Genomic DNA, 8,954 nt, shown 5'->3' on the forward strand with positions numbered 1-8,954 from the left:
TGGCAATAGGGGAACCTTCCACCGTGACACTACATCTAGGACACACACGGATTTGATATGGCGTAATTATTATTGTATATTACTAGATTGTACGGTTCTGATTCCGCGTAATGTATGACCCATTATTTATTTGCAATTTAAACATCTTACGAACTATCTAAGAATAATTTAATCATATTCAATAAATGCAAGAATGTCTACATACGATTTGCTCTTTGCACTTGATCGGCATGCCATAATTCGAAATCGCGAATTTGAATTTTAAAATGGCATCTTTGACGAAACAAAACAATCTTAAGTTGGAATCTTTAGAATAGAGTATGTTGTGTAAGTTGTTCTTCAACTTGAAGACATTGTGTTGTGGTAGCGGGGATTTTTCGTTACCACACGAACAAAGTATCGGCTCGCCTGTATCACCAACGCCCGAATTACCAGGCTGACAACTTTCTCTTATGCTATGGTGTCTCTTATGGTTTCATTCGGAACAAATTTATTGCCTCACGTAGCTGCAATATGATCGTCATATTTTGTTCTCGAAGGTCAAGAAGTTAATCAGATAATGTTGTTATTTTGTCATTGTCTTTAGCCGAAACACTCCGTATACTATTGATGTAGGTCTCTGTGGAGAGGACAGGGTAATTCTTCTAACATCTCTTTTAAAAGCCCTTTTCACTTTGACGCAATTGAATTAAATCGGGCCAGAGAAAAGCGCGTCTCTTGTGGCAATTATATTGTTGCATGGCTGCAAGTGACGCTCTCAACAGAATACCTGATATCTGACTGAAAAAAAAATCTTCTTCAAAAAAAATAATGTAGTAATAACAGGATACGCGCGAGTTTTACATATTCAACTCGCTAACAAAATTGACCGTGGCGAAAATCCTCACTCTGAACTATAAATATGTTCATAATCATTATGATGTTTTGAAAACGGAGACTTGCCAATATAAGCTTCTGCATTTGGCATGTTTATCGCCGTTGTTCGCACATCACTTTAGTGTGAAAAATTACTAAAACTTGTTGTCTGTAAACCTTTAAATTGTGAATTTTCAGCCTGTCTGCATTGACCCATTAGTCGACTAATATTTTAATATACGCAGTGGATGCGTCCCGTCATGCAATTGGCCATTAATTCCAGTGCGTGCAGGTTGCGTGAGTTTAGGGTGCATCAAAGCAGAGTGGGTGAGTGCATACACGCACTAGGCTATGAAATCTTTATGTGGGTAGCTAGCCGGTTAGACTTAATTCTACTGTAAGGTGTTAATGAATCACATAAAGAGGCAATCTCAAAGGACTTGTGTAGTTGACTTGTCAGTTTCGTTTAAGTTCACCCTCTCTTGGTAGAGTCACTCCGACTAAGTGGACTTCGCATCTCTGCCTGTCCTAACAATTGTGTACTGTTTCTATATGAGGGAACAAAGAATGAAAATGGGCATACGGCACATGAATGCGATCATCATTCAGCTCCGATCGAGCCATCACGTCTCTACAGCGGGTCGATGCCGACAATACTGTCTCGTCGGTCATTTTGCGTAACCCCGGAGCTCAACCAGCGCCGAATTCCACTAATATTTTTTTCACAGATTTTTGTTAACGAAAAGCCCTGAAAACCACAACGAGTGCCTTTGTTGTGCGGTATATGTGCCATACGCAGACGTTGCAATGTTCCATATAATTCAACACATATAACGAGAAATATTCAAGTTTCAACTTTCAGTATAACTAATTAAAAAGCGTGTGTCGTTATTGACCGACATCGCCCACTACGGGTCCGCTTAGTACGATACAGCCAACAAAGATGACGGTGACGGTGGTAATTTCCGAAACCAAAAGATATAGCTGAACGGGAAAAAGCAGAATACCCGATTAACGGGCGTAACTAGAGCAGGTTACATGGCGATTTTTTAAAATCTAATTTAATGTGAAATTACTTTCAGAACAACATATTGCTTATTTTGTATTGGTTTTTAGAATTAACCAAGGCAGATAAAGGCTCTTTTTTGCTAAAAATAATAATAATGCTTTCAATATGAGCAAGGTTATACTAATTAACGAATTATTCAGTTCTTAGTTTGGATAATCATAGTTTGTTTATGACGTCACAAAAAGATATTACTCCGTCATTTTCAGAGATTCCGATTTTGTCAACGTGTCAATGATGTAATGAAGAAAATGTCACGTGACTGTCAAGTATATATGAACAGTGATGGTTCTTTTAACTAAACTCAATGCGCCCGTGTAAAATAGCAGGCTTGAATTTTAGGTCTAAATTCAAATACTTACTTTGCCTTATACACCCCATACGTAAGTTCGCAATATTGAAGAAACCGTTATTAACTTTGGAAGTCATTATATTATGTTAAAATAGTTTTTTCGTCATATAACTTCAAGTTTTATTGCCTCGTCTGTAAGAAATCCGTGTGTACAGAGTAATTGATAATAAATTCGATATTATTCAAAAAGTATGGCATCATTTTATTTGGAGTACCCCCCTCTAGCGGATGTTGGCTAACGTATTAGTTGGCTGTTATGTTCATCATGCCGATGGGTTGGCGTAGCTAATTCGTGGCTCTGCGCTAATCAGAGATATTCGCTGTATTATATAGACGGTACACGCTGTGATTAGCATTACGTTGTCGCTGAACTGATTCCGGCTGAGAACTAATCATTTCGTTGTCTCGGAGCTATTCAAACTTCTGCCTAATATCATTTTAATTCATTTGCTGGTTATTTTATCGTTCTAATTTGGGATAAATCATTAATTATTAAATGAAATGTAATAGCTTTTTTTTAGATTTCACTAATTTGTCAATCAATGTGGACTTACTAGCCCTCGCAGCTAGCAATTAATTCCGGCAATCATCATGTAAAACGTAGCTCGTCTGGCTGTACACTGTACTCAATCTAATAATTAATTGATTGTTATTAACGATGGTTGGTCATTAATTAAACAGTTTCCATTACTCTAATTACATACCATTGTTCTTGAATCTATTCAAAGTCGCTTTGCTCATGGCAAGGTGGCAGCAAAGTACTTTTTAATTTCCTTAAAAATACCCAGAAAACCTCAAATTATGTCGTTTTACAATTATACACTGTTGCAGCAGACGTTGTAGTTGCTACTGAAGGCCTCTATCCACTTTTCAAACTGGTGGTCGGCGGGTGGGTGTGGTCGGATATTTGTTCGTGCCAATTCACTTAGGAGTACATACATATATAAACAAATATTTTAAAGAGAAATTAGCACCAAACTCGATAATTTTCGCTGAAAACTCTAAGATCTAAGCGTAATCCAAATACTCAATAAAATGCAGTATATAAAATGTATTAATATGTCGATATGTAATTATATTTGGCAATTGTTTTCCAAGTAAATATTCAAAATAGCCAGACGTTTCGAGCTTTGGCTCTTCGTCGATTGCAGCATTAAAAATTATATAATTATTTATCCTTTGTACACTGTTTTCGCGATTCATTCTGTGTAATTTACTCTATAGATATATGGAGTGCCACCAGAGACACAACCAATGCAGTGTGTAGGCAAACTTAACCTGGCTTGTAGCTTCTTTTATCCATGCCACCAGTTTGGATACTCGTTGTTACTCTATTAAGTTATGACACCTTTTCTAGCAAAGTAATAACTTCTCTTTGTCGGAATATGGTAAGCCTAAAAACCCTGATTGAACGTATTTTGTAAGGTTGCCGGTGTAACGTGCACACATTGAGATATACAATTACGATTGTGACTGAGAATCAGCGCCAAATAGTCGCATTTCCGCTACGTAGTATGGGAGTATCTGTGTAACATTTGCTAGTAGCTTCTCTGCAAACGGTACCCCGTTTTCTCCATTTATTCTTTGCATTTCATTCCATATATAACATTGCTCCGTTATAATTAGGCACTCCACAACACACTGCACATTTGTTTCTTTGCTGGAAAATACGAGAACTCACGTGGTCTACTAATCAGGCGCCGCCTTTGTAAGTTATCCCACAATTGGTATTACAATGGCAGTTGATTAACTTTCTTTGTTGTGCCATACATGATATTTCTGTCCAGTCGTCAGTATCTTTGTTATGTAGAACAATTATGTGAGCGTGAAATAAATCATCGTAGGCGTGCTCCGTATTATGTGAAAACAATGCCACTAAAGTATATTGAATCAAATTGCGTACATGCTCTGTTTATAACCCAATTTGTCGTCTGCTCCTTTCGCTTTGTTGATGATTTATTCAGTTCAGGTCAAATAAAAAGAGTTCATCCACGATTTGTAGATTCACCACGGCTACAAATGACAATTAAAATGCAGTCATTCTGACTCAAATATTTTTCTTTTGTACTAAAACAATCTTCCCTGCAATTCCATTTCTGATATGAGTTATAACACCAACATACTTACGGAATTATATTTTGAAATTCATGTTTCCGTATATTGTGATCAAATATATCTTAAAATATCACACATACAATTTTTACGCGAAAGGAACCTACCACCGCCCGGATTATTGCTGGCAGATCCCGGAAGTTCAGCAAATACGACGAATAGAACCCATCAACTCACCAAATACTGGTAGACCCAAGGGTGAGCTCGACGCCGAATACCTCTGCCATAATCAGGCACTGACCCAGTATAGCCCACCAGCCTCACGCATATATCCTGAATAGAACTCAGCACCTCTCAAAAATATCGTTTATTGAACCCACTACCACGCCGAATAGCGGGTAGAAGTTAGCCATTCATACTATGGTGTTATCAATCCTTTATAGAAATAACATTACTGACCATTACACACTGAGTGACAGTGCACTTATCTAGGAACATTGCCGTAGTAATAGCAATAACTAGGCATGTTTTCTAAATATATACGTAGACACATCACTCGTGTGATGACAAATCCCTCAGTGACTCCGTGATATGCACAGGGAATAGTATGTCGTTGAGTTCAACTGAAACTACACACAGGGCTTGACCTAAAACACAACCCTATTTACCATGCGATTAGTACCATTCAATAATTATTCCCTCACCAGCAAATTAACAACGTAAACTGTCGTCGTTGTAATCGCCGTCGCCAGGCCCATTAGCCAGGTACTCAGCCGTATATACCGTGGACAGATTACTGATTCTGCACGCTGCGGTCACTGATGATGTGGCATTGTAGCAAAGAATTTAAAAAAAAAATATCACATGAGGATAACAGACTTTGATTATGTGTGTGTCTCACATATGGAGTGTGATACCCGTAGTCAAGAAATTGATTCGGTGTAAACTACGACCCTGTCGACATGTTGAATCATACGATAGGGAAATTATGCAATGTATAGCCTGAATGATGCGGTGGTAAGCGTAGAGCGTGAAATTAGTTCGATAAAAACGTAAACCAACGGTTTACTTTATGTAGGAGATATCGACGGAAATGTCTGTACGGGTTAGTTAAAGCAGCATGGCGGCTTACAAAAATTGTTTACGGTCTTCGAATTTTCAAAAGAATAAGCTCTATTTTTGCCGTCGTTTTTTTCGCCGTTTGTTCTTTTACTTTTCTTTCAATATTTTGACCCAAGCCAGGGAAAATGTCATAAGCCCGCTGTTCAGAAACAAATCATGTTTTGGCCTAATCAAAATGAAAATTTTGTTTTGTATTCTAATTTCGGTAATATTCGCGTTCATCTTAGTAGTGTTGCGTAATGCCCCCCCCCCTCCCCAGTTCCTCTAACGTGCACGTGATTAGTATTATGTATATGCTTGGGTTATATTCCTGGGAAGGATCAGTTTCAAAATGACCTCGTTGTTCCTATTTTTGTTTGTCATGAGTTGAACAGGCGTTTGTCGACCCCCATTAGGGTATCAATTGTCACAATCATCATGGTTAATAACTGGGTTACCTTCATATCATATCAAAATGTTAGTTAGTGTGCCCGTCATGTAGTTCGCCTGAGCACGTATACACAGGTGGTCAGAACTCGCGGAATGTCATGACAAGGTCACCAACGAACGTATTTAAAGGCGGGGTTGTAAAGCAGTCGGAATTAAGGACACGAGTCAAATGATTGGCAAGTTTAACCAGTGAGTGATCTCACCTCACCAGGACGACAACCGTTCGTAGCGGTATCACGGTACTATGACATTACATACACGTCAGACGTTGCCGTAACCCACACACAAAATGTCTGAGCTATGGCCAAAGAGGACTGATGTGCACGTTTGCCATTTTTCAACCATAAATGTATACGTGTATCTCTGTGTATAGCAGCGCAAATATGGGATGTAATTGCATCTAAAATGTGGTTCGTAAGTTACATGACCAAAATGTAACTTTTTCAAACATTTTTAAAACAAGCAAAATGAAATTTTCAACAAAAAACCTGCTCGCCTTGGTCTCGGATGGTTCCTGTACGTATTGACACGTCGTCCATCCAACTTACTTGGCGATATCTGTTTTATTTCAAAACAAATCTGCAAGAGAAATGATTCTTCAAAATAGGATTTGCTATTATTTTTGAAAAGGGTATTTTTGGCCTCAATAACATATACGTCAGCTGAGCCTGGAAATGCAGTCAAACTACCACCCTCTCGCCGACTGTTTTTGATTCACCTGGCTAAGTGATCTCATATACTATTTGGTTGAGAAATCATCTGCAAAGTGGCGGTGTGTTTGTCGGTTAATTCAGCACGCAAGAGTATCTTGTGACTATCTGTATCCCTGCACGGCGGTGACTGATTGAAGATTCTCTGCTCTATTTATTTAATTTAGTGGTTGCAATACTCACTGGTGTGATTGCCTCACATAATAATACATGTAGTGCCACTTTCAGTCTATCTACTGGGGTCAAGGGGTCAGCTATGCGTCATGTGACCCGATCAAGTCTGGAGTTACCTTGATTATTTAAACCTTAGAAATTCATGATCAAAAGTCGTGCACGGTAAACGCTTCTTAAATTTCTTAACGTTTAATTACCTCGTCATCGCCCTGCGTTGCCCGGATATTAGAATCTATCTAATATACCAGTAAGGCTTCAGTCGTTATTTCTCTTTAGATTATTAGTTAGTACCTTCTGGTTGACGGAAAATTCATGATTAGCTTGTAATCGCAGGAACTTGTGAAGATTCGTATAAACTATATATACTGCGTTTACTTTCGACTTAAACATGTAATGTATTAGTGTAAGTTTGTTTATATCTGAATTTAAGCTATTTGTACAATAAAAAGTGAATTAGATACAATACAAAAAAAAATTATTTCCACTTTTAATTTTATCTATTCTGTAATGTCTATTAGACTAGACCGGTGTTATAATAATACCGTCACAGAAAACATTCGACATGTCATGATGACCAAATAACTTTCGATAACAATACTTGTACATTTGATTGGGTTTCATTGTCATATCTCTTCCAGGTTGCAAAACTATTCTCCCACTGGGTTCAGACTATAGATACCGTCCGAGAAGTGGGTCGACATTCATGATTATTTTTCCTAACTTCGTCTCGATACTAAATAACTATTCCTTCCTGATGACAGTTCAGCACTATAGAAAAAAAAATCAATAATTCGATAATAAGAATGAAAGTTATCAGTGGGGGACTGTCTCCTTACTTTGTCATACATCTTTCAGGTAACGATGTTTGGTTTGAATATTGCTGGCAGACACGTAGTTCCATGTGCCGAAACTAGCTTGATTTGCCAATAAGCACAGAAACGTTGAACTCCTAAATAGAATTGAAATGACGGCGCTCGCTAATGGCACAAATGTCGTCTCTTCAAGACAACAATTAGCTAAATATGGTGAAATAACAAATATAATGGAGAGGAGCAAAAGTCAAGCGTCTGCTTGTTAGCATAAACAGAAGCAAATGCGGGGCTAATTCGCCTGGAGATCCACCATCGACGTACTACTACTAGATACATCATGTTCCAATTTAAGGCAATTTGCTAACGTGTGTGTTGATGTGTTCTTTCCATGTCGTGTCATTACAACTCGTATAAGCCACAACTCTCACGTTTCTTTTTACATTTGTTCTTTCTTATTTTATTTTATTAGATTTATTTAATTTAATGAGAGAGATTGTTGTTCAGTAGTGTTAACAAGTAACTTTCTTTCGTGTATTTTCTCTCTACTTCGCTTTCACTGAATTCTATTTTCGCCCCATTCAGTGCTCTGATGTGAACTCTCATGTGATCTGAGAAGATGCGGTATAACCACTGTGATATGATAAATCATGTGATATGAGATGAGATATGATATAATACGATATGATGCCATATGCTGTGATATATAATACGATATGATATAAAGTTTGCTGATGATAATCATTATGATGAAGTAATCAATAATATTATTGACTTATTTCCATCGTGAAAATAAATCATTATCAAATCTAATGTGCCAGGAGAAGAGGCTAAAAATCTGCCTGCAATAGACTGAATTCAATATTATAATAAACTTATCTTTTTCAACAATTGCAACTATACGACGTTGCATTCACTTTATTGTAATTGTTACATCTATTACTCAATTGCCAATCAAACGTCGACCAATTAGTTATAATAACTTTGACCTTATACGCATGTGTGATTAACATTATATGTGCACAATAGTTTCCTTGGTAACTAATAAAAAAACACAATCGCGAAAGTGTAAAGGTGTGAATATATTGCACATCGCCGTTGCGTCGTCCCCTATTGTACGTTCCGACAGCTAATGGGAATATCTCGGCCAATCATGTAGCGAGTAGACGCTCATCTAATACAAGGGCAAATCGCTCTTCTGGGAGCCTGCTCATTAGTACTGGGCGAAATGTGATCTTTAGCCAATAAACAAATTATTGTAATTTTCACCAATTTAGTTCCACAATTAGAGTCAAACGATAGACATTTTGCAACGGAATACATGCATATCCGGTAGTACTGACTTCCGGTGAATGTAACGCACAAACAATTACTAGTATTGCATT

The sequence above is a fragment of the Saccoglossus kowalevskii genome, chromosome 2 (genome assembly GCF_978046115.1).
Source record: "Saccoglossus kowalevskii chromosome 2, keSacKowa6.1, whole genome shotgun sequence".
Classification (NCBI taxonomy): Eukaryota; Metazoa; Hemichordata; class Enteropneusta; family Harrimaniidae; genus Saccoglossus; species Saccoglossus kowalevskii.